The 15000-nt window shown below is 60.2% G+C and overlaps 1 non-coding gene across 1 annotated transcript; it reads left to right on the top strand.

Annotated features, from left to right (window-relative positions):
- Positions 1–11079: 11079 nt before the first annotated feature.
- Positions 11080–11198, top strand: LOC131863661 (5S ribosomal RNA). The gene has a single exon (XR_009362559.1). It is a non-coding gene; the product is annotated as a 5S ribosomal RNA (ribosomal RNA).
- The last annotated feature ends 3802 nt before the right edge of the window (positions 11199–15000 follow it).

Raw genomic sequence — 15000 nt, forward strand, 5'->3', positions numbered from 1 at the left:
ATGCGAGGCGAGGGATGCGGCGGGAAGGCCCCGACGGCTAAACGGAAGAGGCTGCAGGGCCGCCTCGGAATGGTCCAAGCATCGGATGCGATTGGGACGACTACCAGTGCCAACCCCTTATCCCGCGATGCGTCCGATACACAGATAGTTCCAAGGCGGCCGAGGAGCCTCACCGCATATCAATCGGGGTGCGAGGCGAGGGATGGGGCGGGAAGGCCCCAACGGCTAGACGGAAGAGGCTTCAGGGCCACCTCGGAATGGTCCAAGCATCGGACGCGCTTGGGGCGACTGCCAGTGCCAACCCCTTATCCCGCGATGCGTCCGATACACAGATGGTTCCAAGGCGGCCGAGGAGCCTCACCGCATAGCAATCGGGGGTGCGAGGCGAGGGATGGGGCGGGAAGGCCCCAACGGCTAGACGGAAGAGGCTTCAGGGCCGCCTAGGAATGGTCCAAGCATCGGACACGCTTGGGGCGACTACCAGTGACAGCCCCCTATCCCGCGATGCGTCCGATACGAAGATGGTTCCAAGGCGGCCGAGGAGCCTCACCGCATAGCAATCGGGGTGCGAGGTGGGGGATGCGGCGAGATGGCCCCAACGGCTAGACGGAAGAGGCCACAGGGCCGCGTCGGAATAGTCCAAGCATCGGACGCGCTTGGGGCGACTACCAGTGACAACCCCTTATCCCGCGATGCGTCCGATACGAAGATAGTTCCAAGGCGGCCGAGGAGCCTCACCGCATAGCAATCGGGGTGCGAAGTGGGGGATGCGGCGAGATGGCCCCAACGGCTAGACGGAAGAGGCTGCAGGGCCGCCTCGGAATAGTCCAAGCATCGGACGCGCTTGGGGCCACTACCAGTGACAACCCCTTATCCCGCAATGCGTCCGATACGAAGATAGTTCCAAGGCGGCCGAAGAGCCTCACCGCATAGCAATCGGGGTGCGAGGTGGGGGATGCGGCGAGATGGCCCCAACGGCTAGACGGAAGAGGCCACAGGGCCGCCTCGGAATAGTCCAAGCATCGGACGCGCTTGGGGCGACTACCAGTGACAACCCCTTATCCCGCGATGCGTCCGATACGAAGATAGTTCCCAGGCGGCCGAGGAGCCTCACCGCATAGCAATCGGGGTGCGAGGCGAGGGATGCGGCGAGATGGCCCCAAAGGCTAGACGGAAGAGGCTGCAGGGCTGCCTCGGAATAGTCCAAGCATCGGACGCGCTTGGGGCGACTACCACTGCCAACCCCTTATCCCGCGATGCGTCCGATACACAGATAGTTCCGAGGCGGCCGAGGAGGTGGGGGATGCAGCGAGATGGCCCCAACGGCTAGACGGAAGAGGCTGCAGGGCCGCCTCGGAATAGTCCAAGCATCGGACGCGCTTGGGGCGACTACCAGTGACAACCCCTTATCCCGCGATGCGTCCGATACACAGATAGTTCCGAGGCGGCCAAGGAGCCTCACCGCATAGCAATCGTGGTGCGAGGTGGGGGATGCGGCGAGATGGCCCCAACGGCTAGACGGAAGAGGCTGCAGGGCCGCCTCGGAATGGTCCAAGCATCGGATGCGCTTGGGGCGACTACCACTGCCAACCCCTTATCCCGCGATGCGTCCGATACACAGATAGTTCCAAGGCGGCCGAGGAGCCTCACAGCATAGCAATCAGGGTGCGAGGCGAGGGATGCGGCGAGAAAGCCCCAACGGCTAGAGGGAAGAGGCTTCAGGTCCGCCTCGGAATGGTCCAAGCATCGGACGCGCTTGGGGCGACTACCAGTGACAACCCCTTATCCCGCGACGCGTCCGATACACAGATAGTTCCAAGGCGGCCGAGGAGCCTCACCGCATAGCAATCGGGGTGCGAGGCGAGGGATGCGGCGAGAAGGACCCAACGGCTACACGGAAGAGGCTTCGGGGCCGCCTCGGAATGGTCCAAGCATCGGACGCGCTTGGGGCGACTACCAGTGACAACCCCTTATCCCGCGACGCGTCCGATACACAGATAGTTCCAAGGCGGCCGAGGAGCCTCACCGCATAGCAATCGGGGTGCGAGGCGAGGGATGCGGCGAGAAGGACCCAACGGCTACACGGAAGAGGCTTCGGGGCCGCCTCGGAATGGTCCAAGCATCGGACGCGCTTGGGGCGACTACCAGTGACAACCCCTTATCCCGCGACGCGTCCGATACACAGATAGTTCCAAGGCGGCCGAGGAGCCTCACCGCATAGCAATCGGGGTGCGAGGCGAGGGATGCGGCGAGAAGGACCCAACGGCTAGACGGAAGAGGCTTCGGGTCCGCCTCGGAATGGTCCAAGCATCGGACGCGCTTGGGGCGACTACCAGTGACAACCCCTTATCCCGCGACGCGTCCGATACACAGATAGTTCCGAGGCGGCCGAGGAGCCTCACCGCATAGCAATCGGGGTGCGAGGCGAGGGATGCGGCGAGAAGGACCCAACGGCTAGACGGAAGAGGCTTCGGGTCCGCCTCGGAATGGTCCAAGCATCGGACGCGCTTGGGGCGACTACCAGTGACAACCCCTTATCCCGCGACGCGTCCGATACACAGATAGTTCCAAGGCGGCCGAGGAGCCTCACCGCATAGCAATCGGGGTGCGAGGCGAGGGATGCGGCGAGAAGGACCCAACGGCTAGACGGAAGAGGCTTCGGGTCCGCCTCGGAATGGTCCAAGCATCGGACGCGCTTGGGGCGACTACCAGTGACAACCCCTTATCCCGCGACGCGTCCGATACACAGATAGTTCCGAGGCGGCCGAGGAGCCTCACCGCATAGCAATCGGGGTGCGAGGCGAAGGATGCGGCGAGAAGGACCCAACGGCTAGACGGAAGAGGCTTCGGGTCCGCCTCGGAATGGTCTAAGCATCGGACGCGCTTGGGGCGACTACCAGTGACAACCCCTTATCCCGCGACGCGTCCGATACACAGATAGTTCCAAGGCGGCCGAGGAGCCTCACCGCATAGCAATCGGGGTGCGAGGCGAGGGATGCGGCGAGAAGGACCCAACGGCTAGACGGAAGAGGCTTCAGGGCCGCCTCGGAATGGTCCAAGCATCGAACGCGCTTGGGGCGACTACCAGTGACAACCCCTTATCCCGCGACGCGTCCGATACACAGATAGTTCCGAGGCGGCCGAGGAGCCTCACCGCATAGCAATCGGGGTGCGAGGCGAGGGATGCGGCGAGAAGGACCCAACGGCTAGACGGAAGAGGCTTCAGGGCCGCCTCGGAATGGTCCAAGCATCGGACGCGCTTGGGGCGACTACCAGTGACAACCCCTTATCCCGCGACGCGTCCGATACACAGATAGTTCCGAGGCGGCCGAGGAGCCTCACCGCATAGCAATCGGGGTGCGAGGCGAGGGATGCGGCGAGAAGGACCCAACGGCTAGACGGAAGAGGCTTCAGGGCCGCCTCGGAATGGTCCAAGCATCGGACGCGCTTGGGGCGACTACCAATGACAACCCCTTATCCCGCGACGCGTCCGATACACAGATAGTTCCGAGGCGGCCGAGGAGCCTCACCGCATAGCAATCGGGGTGCGAGGCGAGGGATGCGGCGAGAAGGACCCAACGGCTAGACGGAAGAGGCTTCAGGGCCGCCTCGGAATGGTCCAAGCATCGGACGCGCTTGGGGCGACTACCAGTGACAACCCCTTATCCCGCGACGCGTCCGATACACAGATAGTTCCGAGGCGGCCGAGGAGCCTCACCGCATAGCAATCGGGGTGCGAGGCGAGGGATGCGGCGAGAAGGACCCAACGGCTAGACGGAAGAGGCTTCAGGGCCGCCTCGGAATGGTCCAAGCATCGGACGCGCTTGGGGCGACTACCGTTGCCAACCCCTTATCCCGCGATGCGTCTGATACACAGATAGTTCCGAGGCGGCCGAGGAGCCTCACCGCATAGCAATCGGGTTGCGAGGCAGATTATTGGGAAGGGAACCCCCTGGGATGCGGCTCAAGCAGTGCCCAAAGGGACTGGAATGCGGAATCACATCGAGAGACCCAAATGCTATACGAGGGCTCAAATCGAATTATCGATTTGGCCACGACATGGACGCATCGGAACGACTACCTTTGCCGAACCACTCGCAATTGCATCCATACCGAAACCAATAGACATTTCCGTTAGAGCCCTCGCATAGCATTCGGGAATCTCGCATGCCCCTCTAAATCGACCAATGCTGGCGCTCAATGAAAATCCGAGCGCTACCACCGTTCGAGCGCCAGCATTGGTCGAGTTAGAGGGGCACGGGGGAGAATGCTCCAGTCAACACCTCCCCTATATAAGTTATTTGTCCGATTCTCGCACAACCGTAGTCTGCCTCGTCGAATCAAACAACGGTCCCAGATTCCGACTTCCGTTCCGTAGAGACCCAAAAGCTAGATGGAGGCTCGCAAGAAAGAGAGTCGGCGCATAGCAATCGGGTTTCTCGAACGTTTAGGGACCGAGCTCACTTGCGGATAGGGCAAAATCCGCCAAGCAACCCAAAAGCTAGACGGGGGCTCGAATCGAATCGCCTAGGCGGCCACAACAACGACGTGTTGGATCGACTACCAGTGCCAAACCATTCAGCAAGACTAGTCTGTGTCGAGGCCGGATAGAGATTCTCAGAGAGCGCCCGCATAGCATTTAGGAGACCTGCCGCGTCCCTCACACTCGACAAATGGTGGTGCACGTTTATAAATCCGAGCGATCCCAACCCTTTCAAGCACCAACATCGGTCGAGATAGAGGGGCACGGAGGGGGCTGCGTGAGACAACACAGTCCCCTATATAAGTTATTTGTCCGATTCTCACACATCCGAAGAATGGTCATCAAATCGGACAACAGCCCAAACTTCCGACTTCCGTCCCAGAAAGCCCAAGAGCTATCTAAAACGTTCATGGCCGGAACTCGATCGCGGCTATACCAGTCCGCCAAGCAACCCAAAAGCTAGACTGGAGCTCTAGTCGAATCACCTCTGTGGCCATTGCAAGGACGTGTTGGAGCGACTACCATTGCCGAACCATTCCGCAGGTCGAGTCCATACCAAGGCCGCATAGAGATTCACGATGAGCTCCTGCATAGCAATCAGGAGACTTGCCGTGTCCATCACAATCGATAAATCCTGGTGCAAGATTTTTGCATCCGAGCGCTCCAACCAGTCGAGCACCAGCATCAATCGACATAAACGGGCACGGGGGGAGGATGCTCGAGAACACTACCTCCCCTATATAAGTTATTTGTCCGATTCTCAAGCAGCCGAAGTCTGGTCATCGAATCGGGTCAAAGACCACAACTTCCGACTTTACCCACAATGCAAGTCATCGAATCGAACATCGGCCCCCGAGTCGGACTCCATGCGTATGTCAGGTCATCGGACCCAAATTCCGCCTTCCTGCGCATGGCGGGCCATCAATATCAACTCGGTCATCGGACCCAAACTCCGCCTTTTTGCGTATGGCACGCCTTCAAATCGGTCATCGGACCCAAATTCCGCCTTCCTGTGCATGGCGGGCCATCAACATCAACTCGGTCATCGGACCCAAATTCCGCCTTTCTGCGCATGGCACGCCATCAACTCGGTCATCGGACCCAAATTCCGCCTTCCTGCGCATGGCAGGTCATCGGACACAAATTCAGACCTCGCCAATATGCCTACGTATCGAATCGGTCATCGGACCCAACTTCCGACTTCATCCATACTGTAGGGTCTTTGAGGTTGGCGCGGTGCGCTCAACCCAGGGAGTCGACCCATCGAAGCATACACCTCCCCTATATAAGCTATTTGTCCGATTCCCACACCTGTGTAGTTTGCACCTCTGACCAGGACATCGACCCCAACTTCCGAACTCGACTGCAACGACGGCACCAGCGCCTTGGTGCGCACCTTGCGACGCACAGTCCCAACATTCGCCTTCCTGCACATGGCAGGTCATCGGACCCAAATTCCGACCTCGCGAGTATGCCTACATATCGAATCGGTCATCGGACCCAACTTCCGACTTCATCCATACCGTAGGGTCTTTGAGGTTGGCGCGGTGCGCTCAACCCGGGGAGTCGACCCAACGAAGCATACACCTCCCCTATATAAGCTATTTGTCCGATTCCCACACCTGTGTAGTTTGCACCTCCGATCAAGACATCGACCCCAACTTCCGAACTCGCCTCCAACGACCGAACCAGCGCCTTGGTGCGCACCTTGCAACGCACAGTGCCAACATTCGCCTTCCTGCACGTGGCAGGTCATCGGACCCAAATTCCGACCTCGCGAGTATGCCTACATATCGAATCGGTCATCGGACCCAACTTCCGACTTCATCCATACCGTAGGGTCTTTGAGGTTGGCGCGGTGCGCTCAACCCGGGGAGTCGACCCAACGAAGCATACACCTCCCCTATATAAGCTATTTGTCCGATTCCCACACCTGTGTAGCTTGCACCTCCGATCAGGACATCGACCCCAACTTCCGAACTCGACTAAAAAGACCGCACCAGCGCCTTGGTGTGCACCTTGCAACGCACAGTGTCAACATTCGCCTTCCTGCACATGGCAGGTCATCGGACCCAAATTCCGACCTCATGAGCATACCTACTAATCGAATTGGTCATCGGACCCAACTTCCGACTTCATCCATACCGTAGGGTCTTTGAGGTTGGCGCGGTGCGCTCAACCTGGGGAGTCGACCCATCGAAGCATACACCTCCCCTATATAAGCTATTTGTCCGATTCCGACACCTGTGTAGTTTGCACCTCCGCTCAGGACATCGACCCCAACTTCCGAACTCGCCTGCAACGACCGAACCAGCGCCTTGGTGCGCACCAAAAGTGCGCACTTTTGGAGGGCACTTTTGTGCGCTCCAAAGGTGCGCACTTTTGGAGGGCACTTTTCTGCGCTCCAAAGGTGCGCACTTTTGGAGGGCACTTTTTGGAGGGCACTTTTCTGCGCTCCAAAGGTGCGCACTTTTGGAGGGCACTTTTTGGAGGGCACTTTTCTGCGCTCCAAAGGTGCGCACTTTTGGAGGGCACTTTTTGGAGGGCACTTTTCTGCGCTCCAAAGGTGCGCACTTTTGGAGGGCACTTTTTGGAGGGCACTTTTCTGCGCTCCAAAGGTGCGCACTTTTGGAGGGCACTTTTTGGAGCTCCAAAGGTGCGCACTTTTGGAGGGCACTTTTTGGAGGGCACTTTTCTGCGCTCCAAAGGTGCGCACTTTTGGAGGGCACTTTTTGGAGGGCACTTTTCTGCGCTCCAAAGGTGCGCACTTTTGGAGGGCACTTTTTGGAGGGCACTTTTCTGCGCTCCAAAGGTGCGCACTTTTGGAGGGCACTTTTGTGCACTCCAAAGGTGCGCACTTTTGGAGGGCACTTTTCCTGTGCTCCAAAGGTGCACACCTAGGTGAGCACCTTCGACCACACCTTGTAGCACACCAAACTCTGACTTTCGACTTCATCCGCAATGCAGGGTCTTTGAGGTTGGCGCAATGCGCACAACCAGGGGAGTCGACCCATCAAACCCAACACCTCCCCTATATAAGCTATTTGTCTGATTCTCATACATGCGTAGCCTGCAGGAGCAATTAGGACATCGACCCCAACTTTCGGCTTCTAAACGAAAACAAGGTCTTTGAGGTTGGTGTAATGCGAACAACTAGGGGAGTCAACCCATCAAACCCAACACCTCCCCTATATAAGCTATTTGTCTGATTCTCATACATGTGTAGTCTACAGGAGCAATTAGGACATCGACCCCAACTTTTGACTTCTTAACGAAAACAAGGTCTTTGAGGTTGACGTAATGCGCACAACCAGGGGAGTCGACCCATCAAACCCAACACCTCCCCTATATAAGCTATTTGTCCGATTCTCATACATGTGTAGCCTGCAGGAGCCATTAGGACATTGACCCCAACTTTTGACTTCTTAACGAAAACAAGGTCTTTGAGGTTGGCGTAATGCGCACAACCAAGGGAGTTGACCCATCAAACCCAACACCTCCCCTATATAAGCTATTTGTCTGATTCTCATACATGTGTAGCCTGCAACAACGATTAGGACATCCACCCCAACTTCTGAATTCGTCTGCGTTGACCGCACCAAAGGTGCACGCCTTGGTGCTCACCAAAATCCGACTTCCGACTTCTTCTGCTATGCGGGGTCTTTGAGGTTGGCGCAGTGCGCACAACCAGGGGAGTCAACCCACCGAATGCAACACCTCCCCTATATAAGCTATTTGTCTGATTCTCATACATGCGTAGACTGCAGCAATGATTAGGACATCCACCCCAACTTTTGACTTCTTAAACAAGACAGGGTCTTTGAAGTTGGTGCAGTGCACACAACCAGGGGAGTCGACCCATCAAACGCAACACCTCCCCTATATAAAGCTATTTGTCCGATTCTCATACGTGTAGTCTGCAGCAGCGATTAGGACATCGACCCCAACTTCCGAATTCGTTTGCATTGACCGCACCAAAGGTGCACGCCTTGGTGTGCACCCTGGAGTGCACTTTGGTGCTCACCTCGGTGCACACTTTGGTGTGCACCTCGGTGTGCACCAAAGGTGCGCACCTTGGAGCGCACCAAAGGTGTACACTTTGGAGCGCACCACATAGGGTCTTTGAGAGGTTGGCGCAGTGCGCACACCAAGGTGGGTGTTGAGGTGCGTGCCGAGGTGGGTGGGTGCTAGGGTGCGCTCCATGGTGGGTGCCAGGGTGGGTGCGTGCTAGGGTGGATTCCAAAGAGGGTCATAGGGTGGGTGCCAAGGTGGGTTGGTGATATAGTGGGTTCAAAGGTGGGTACTAGGGTGGGTTCCAAGGTGGGTCACAAGTTGGGTGCCAGGATGCGTGGGTGTTAGGTTGGGTGCCAAGGTGGGCTCCTGCGTGGGTGGGTGCTAGGGTGGGTTTCAAGGTGGACGCGAGGGCGGGTGCCAAGGTGGGTAACAAGTTGGGTGTTAGGATGGGTGAGTGCTAGAGTGGGTGCCAAGGTGGGTGGGTGCTAAGGTGGATGCCAAGGTGGTTCACAGGGTGGGTGGGTTCTAGGGTGAGTTCCAAGGTGGGTCACAGGTTCAGTGCTAGGGTGGGTGTCAAGGCGGGTGTCGAGGTGCCTGGGTGCTAGGGTGTGGATGCCAATGTGGGTCATAGGGTGGGTACTAGGGTGGGCTGCAATGTGGGTGCCAAGGTGGGTAACATGCTCGGTGGGTTCTAAATTGGGTGCCAGGGTGGGTGTGCACCCACCTTGCCCGAGGTGGGTGCCAAGGTGCCAGTGTGGGTGGGTGCTAAGGTGGATGCCAAGGTGGGTGAGAAGGTGGGTGATAGGTTGAGTGGTAGGATGGGTGGGTGCCAAGATGGGTCACAGGGTGGGTGCAAGGGTGGGTAGGTGCTAGGGTTGGTGTCAGGGTGGGTGGGTGCTAGGTTGGGTTCCAAGGTGGGTGCGAGGGTGAGTGTCAAGGTGGGTCACAGGTTAGGTGCTAGGATGGGTGAGTGCTAGGGTGCAAAGGTGCCAGGGTGGGTGCTAGGATGGGTCGATGCTAGGGTGAGTGGCAAGGTGGGTCCACAAGTGTCAAGGTGGGTGCCGAGGTGGGTGCCAAGTCGGCGACTGCTATGGTGGATGCCAAGGTGGGTCACGGGGTGGGTGCCAAGTTGCTAGGTTGGGTTCCAAGGTGGGTGCCAACGTGGGTGCTAGGGTGCGTGGGTTAAAGGGTGTGTCACAACGTGGGTGCCAGGATGGGTGCGCACCCACACTGGCCAAGACGGGTGCGGGTGCAAGGTTGGGTTCCAAGCCCGGTCACAGGCTGGGTGCTAGGATGGGTGGGTGCCAAGGTGGGCACCAGGGTGGGTGCACCCACCCTGGCCAAGGTGGGTCACGGGGTGGGTCCTAGGGTGGGTAACGGGGTGGGTACTAAGGTGCGTGCCAAGGTGGGTCATAGGGTGGGTGCCAAGGTGGGCACCAGGGTGGGTGTGCACCAACCCTAGCCAGGGTAGGTCACGGGGTGGTTGTCGGGGTGGGCGTCAAGGAGCCAAGGTGGGTGGCAAGTAGCCAAGTTGCGTGCCAAGGTGGGTGTCGGGGTGGGTGCCAAGGATCCAAGGTGGGTGCCAAGGAACCAAGGTGGGTGTCTGGGTGGGTGCCGAGGTGGGAGCCAGGGTGGGTCCCAAGGTGAGTGCAAAGGTGGGTGCCAGGGTCAAGGTGAGTGCCAATGTGGGTTCCAAGGTGCCAGGGTCAGGGTGAGTGCCAATGTGGGTTCAAAGGTGCTAAGTTGGGTGCGAGGTTGGGTGCGAGGGTGGGTGGGTGCCAAGGTGTGCTAGGTGGAAGCCCGGGTGGGTCGGCATCCCATGGGTGTCGAGTTGGGTGCCTGATGGGTGCTTCTTGTCAAGTTTTAGTCGTCGGGACTCATTTCGAGCCTTAGAGGTCGTTTCTTGTCCGGTTGCCCTGTCTTCGACCTGGGAACCCAATTTTGGTCCTCGGGTCCCATTTTTTTTTGTCTCGCATCCCACTTTTGGCCTGTGGCCTTTTCGGGGTCGATTCTCGTTTTGGGCATCAGAGCATGTTTCTTCTCCTAAAACCCAATATTTGTTTATTAAGTCTCGGAACACATTTTTGTTCTCGTGGACCCATCATGGGTCTTGGAACGCATTTGTGGTCCTTGGGTCCCATTTTGCATCCCGAAACTTGTGTTTTGGTGCTTGATCCCTATTTTGGGTGCCCACCTTGCACCAAGTGCGCACCCGGGGCAAACCGAGCGCCTTGGTGCACCGGGGCAAGATCGAGCGTGCACCCGAGGCGCCCCGAACATGCACCAAGGTGCACTCGGCCCACATGTGAGCGCAGGTCGTTGCGCCCGAGGTGGTGTGTGGGCACCGCGTTGCAGACGGGACACTGCACGCACACGACGCCCCCTCCAGGTGCACGCACGTAGGCCGGGCCGGGTGCACACCCGACGCCCTAGCAAGGTGCGCGCACCCGGGCAGGGCTCACACTTGGCGAACGGGGCGCACTTCGCGAGGGAGGGTGTGCACCTCGACGGGGGTGGGTGGCCGGGGTGGATTCGCACGTGGGTCGCGGTTTGCTAAGTACACACTGCGACAAGCTCATAACGGGTGCGATCATACCAGCGTTAGTGCACCGGATCCCATCAGAACTCCGCAGTTAAGCGCGCTTGGGCCGGAGTAGTACTGGGATGGGTGACCTCCCGGGAAGTCCCGGTGTTGCACCCTTTTTTAGTTTTTCGCCGGGCGTCGCAATGCTATTTGAATAAACCTTTTGCCCGTTTGCGTTCTCGTCGGGGCCGGGCCGGGCCGGGGTGCGCTGCCCGCACTACCGCGCGCGCGGGGGCGACACCGAGCGCGCACCCGAGGCGCCCCGAGCACACAGGCCACGGTGCAACCCGGGCGTTGTGCGCGCACCCCGGTGCGCCCGAGGTGCTGCGCGCGCACCCAGGTGAAATCGGTGTGCACCTCGGCCAGTGCGCGCTCGGTCGAGTCGCGCACGTTGGCCAAGGTGCACGGTGATGTTTCTTACTCTAAGGTTCCGCACCAGACGCCCGGGACAGGTGAGCGAAGCTGGGCGGGGCCGGGTGCGCGGCCGGGGCAGGTGCACGCAGCTGGAGAGAGCTTTGGAGCACACTTCGGAGCGCACCAATGATGCGCTCCATTCAAAAGTTTCCTGAAAAGGCAAAAAAAGTTGAGATTATAGAATTTCCCACTTGAGAGATTGTAAAAAAAAAAAATTTAAAATGAAGGAAACGCGGGTGCCAAGGTGTGCGCAGCCCAGCCCACCCTGGCGAAGGTGCACGCAAGGTGCGCACCCGAGGCAAACCGGACAATTAACCCAACTTTCGACTTCGCGCGCACCTTGGAGCGCACTTCGGAGCGCTCCTTGGTGCGCACCAATCTTGGGCACCTCGGAGTGCACCATGGCGCCCACCAAGGTGCGCACCCGGGGCAAACCGAGCTCCGACTTCGTGCGCACCTTGGAGCGCACGAAAGGTGCGCACCATGGCGCCCACCAAGGTGCGCAGCCCAGCCAAGGCGTGCGCATCAAGGTGCGCACCCTGGCGAAGGTGCGCACCCGGGGCAAACCGAGCTCCGACTTCGTGCGCACCTTGGAGCGCACAAAAGGTGCGCAACCCAGCCAAGGTGTGCGCACCCCGGTCAAACCGAGCTCCGAATCGTGCGCACCAGAGGTGCACGCCATCGTGCGCACCTTGGAGCACACTTCGGAGCCCTCCTTGGTGCGCGCCGATGTTGCGCACCTCGGAGCGCACCCGGGGAAAACAATGCAATTAACCCGACTTTCGACTTCGTGGGCACCTCGGAGCGCTCTCGGGTTCGCACCTCGGAGCACACCGAGGTGCGCACCTTTGATGCGCTGCCTTCACCAATTTCCAGAAAAGGCAAGAAAACATTGAGAAGGTGTGCGCACCGAGGTGCCCACCCTGGCGAAGGTGCACGCGAGGTGCGCACCCGGGGCAAACCGGGCTCCGACTTCGTGCACGCCGCACCTTGGAGCACACTTCGGAGCGCTCCTTGGTGCGCACCAGGGCGCGCAACCCAGCCGAGGTGCCCACCCCGGCGAAGGTGCACGCGAGGTGCGCACCCGGGGCAAACCGGGCTCCGACTTCGTGCACGCCATGGTGCCCACCGCGGCGAAGGTGCACGCGAGGTGCGCACCCGGGGCAAACCGGGCTCCGACTTCGTGCACGCCGCACCTTGGAGCACACTTCGGAGCGCTCCTTGGTGCGCACCATGGTGCCCACCAGGGCGCGCAACCCCGCCGAAGGTGCACGCGAGGTGCGCACCCGGGGCAAACCGGGCTCCGACTTCGTGCACGCCGCACCTTGGAGCACACTTCGGAGCGCTCCTTGGTGCGCACCATGGTGCCCACCAGGGCGCGCAACCCCGCCGAAGGTGCACGCGAGGTGCGCACCCGGGGCAAACCGGGCTCCGACTTCGTGCACGCCATGGTGCGCACCGCGGCGAAGGTGCGCACCCGGGGCAAACCGGGCTCCGACTTCGTGCACGCCGCACCTTGGAGCACACTTCGGAGCGCTCCTTGGTGCGCACCAGGGCGCGCAACCCAGCCGAGGTGCCCACCCCGGCGAAGGTGCACGCGAGGTGCGTACCCGGGGCAAACCGGGCTCCGACTTCGTGCACGCCGCACCTTGGAGCACACTTCGGAGCGCTCCTTGGTGCGCACCATGGTGCCCACCAGGCCGCGCAACCCAGCCAAGGTGTGCGCACCAAGGTGCACGCGAGGTGCGCACCCGGGGCAAACCGGGGTCCGACTTCGTGCACGCCGCACCTTGGAGCACACATCGGGGCGCTCCCGGGTTCGCACCAGCGTTGCGCACCGTGGTGGGCACCTCGGAGCACACCAAGGTGGGCAGCGAGGTGCGCACCTTTGATGCGATGCCTTCACTAATTTCCATAAAAGGCAAAAAAAAAACGAGATTTTAAAATTTCCGTTTTGAAAGATAGTGAGAAAAAGGGAATGCTGGTGCCATCTTGAGCCCGCCCTGGTGCGCAGCCCAGCCAAGGTGTGCGCACCAAGGTGCCCACCCTGGCGAAGGTGCGCGCCCGGGCAATTAACCCAACTTCCAACTTCGCGCGCGCCAGGGTGGGAGCGCACCCAACAACCGGGCCTGGGAAGAGCCAATGCGAGAAACCCCACCAAACGCTCTGACAAAAAAAGAGGGGGCGCTCCAGTAACCCCGCTTCGGAGCGCACCCTGGGCAAACCCAGCCAAGGTGCCCACCCCGGCCAAGGTGCAGGCGAGGTGCGCACCCGGGGCAAACCGGGCTCCGACAACGTGCACGCCGCACCTTGGAGCACACTTCGTAGCGCTCCCGGGTGCGCACCTCAGAGCACACCAAGGTGGGCAGCGAGGTGCGCACCTTTGATGCGCTGCCTTCACTAATTTCCAGAAAAGGCAAAAAAAAAAGGAGATTTTAAAATTTCCGTTTTGAAAGATAGTGAAAAAAACGGAACGCGCGTGCCATCTTGAGCCCGCCCTGGTGCGCAGCCCAGGTAAGGTGCCCACCCTGGCAAAGGTGCGCACCCGGGCAATTAACCCTACTTCCGACTTCGTGCGCGCCAGGGTGGCAACCGGGCCTCGGAAGAGCCAATGCGAGAAACCCCACCAAACGCTCCGACAAAAAAAGAGGCGGCGCTCCAATAACCCCGCTTCGGAGCGCAGCCGGGGCAAACCCAGCCAAGGTGCCCACCCCGACGAAGGTGCACGCGAGGTGCGCACCCGGGGCAAACCGGGCTCCGACAACGTGCACGCAGCACCTTGGAGCACACTTCGAAGCACTCCCGGGTGCCCACCGGCGTTGCGCACCGTGGTGGGCAGCGAGGTGCGCACCTTTGATGCGCTGCCTTCACTAATTTCCAGAAAAAGGCAAAAAAAAATGAGATTTTAAAATTTCCGTTTTGAAAGATAGTGAAAAAAAAGGAACGCGGGTGCCATCTTGAGCCCGCCCTGGTGCGCAGCCCAGGCAAGGCATGCGCACCAAGGTGCCCACCCGAGGTGCACACCCGGGGCAAACCGGGCTCCGACTTCGTGCAGGCCGCACCTTGGAGCACACTTCGGAGCGCTCCTTGGTGCGCACCATGGTGCCCACCAGGGCGCGCAACCCAGCCAAGGTCTGCACACCAAGGTGCCCACCCCGGCGAAGGTGCACGCGAGGTGCGCACCCGGGGCAAACCGGGCTCCGACTTCGTGCACGCCATGGTGCCCACCGCGGCGAAGGTGCACGCGAGGTGCGCACCCGGGGCAAACCGGGCTCCGACTTCGTGCACGCCGCACCTTGGAGCACACTTCGGAGCGCTCCTTGGTGCGCACCATGGTGCCCACCAGGGCGCGCAACCCAGCCAAGGTGTGCGCACCAAGGTGCACGCGAGGTGCGCACCCGGGGCAAACCGGGGTCCGACTTCGTGCACGCCGCACCTTGGAGCACACATCGGAGCGCTCCCAGGTTCGCACCAGCGTTGCGCACCTTTGATGCGCTGCCTTCAC

Source organism: Cryptomeria japonica, unplaced genomic scaffold (assembly GCF_030272615.1).
Source record: "Cryptomeria japonica unplaced genomic scaffold, Sugi_1.0 HiC_scaffold_67, whole genome shotgun sequence".
NCBI classification, from domain to species: domain Eukaryota; kingdom Viridiplantae; phylum Streptophyta; class Pinopsida; order Cupressales; family Cupressaceae; genus Cryptomeria; species Cryptomeria japonica.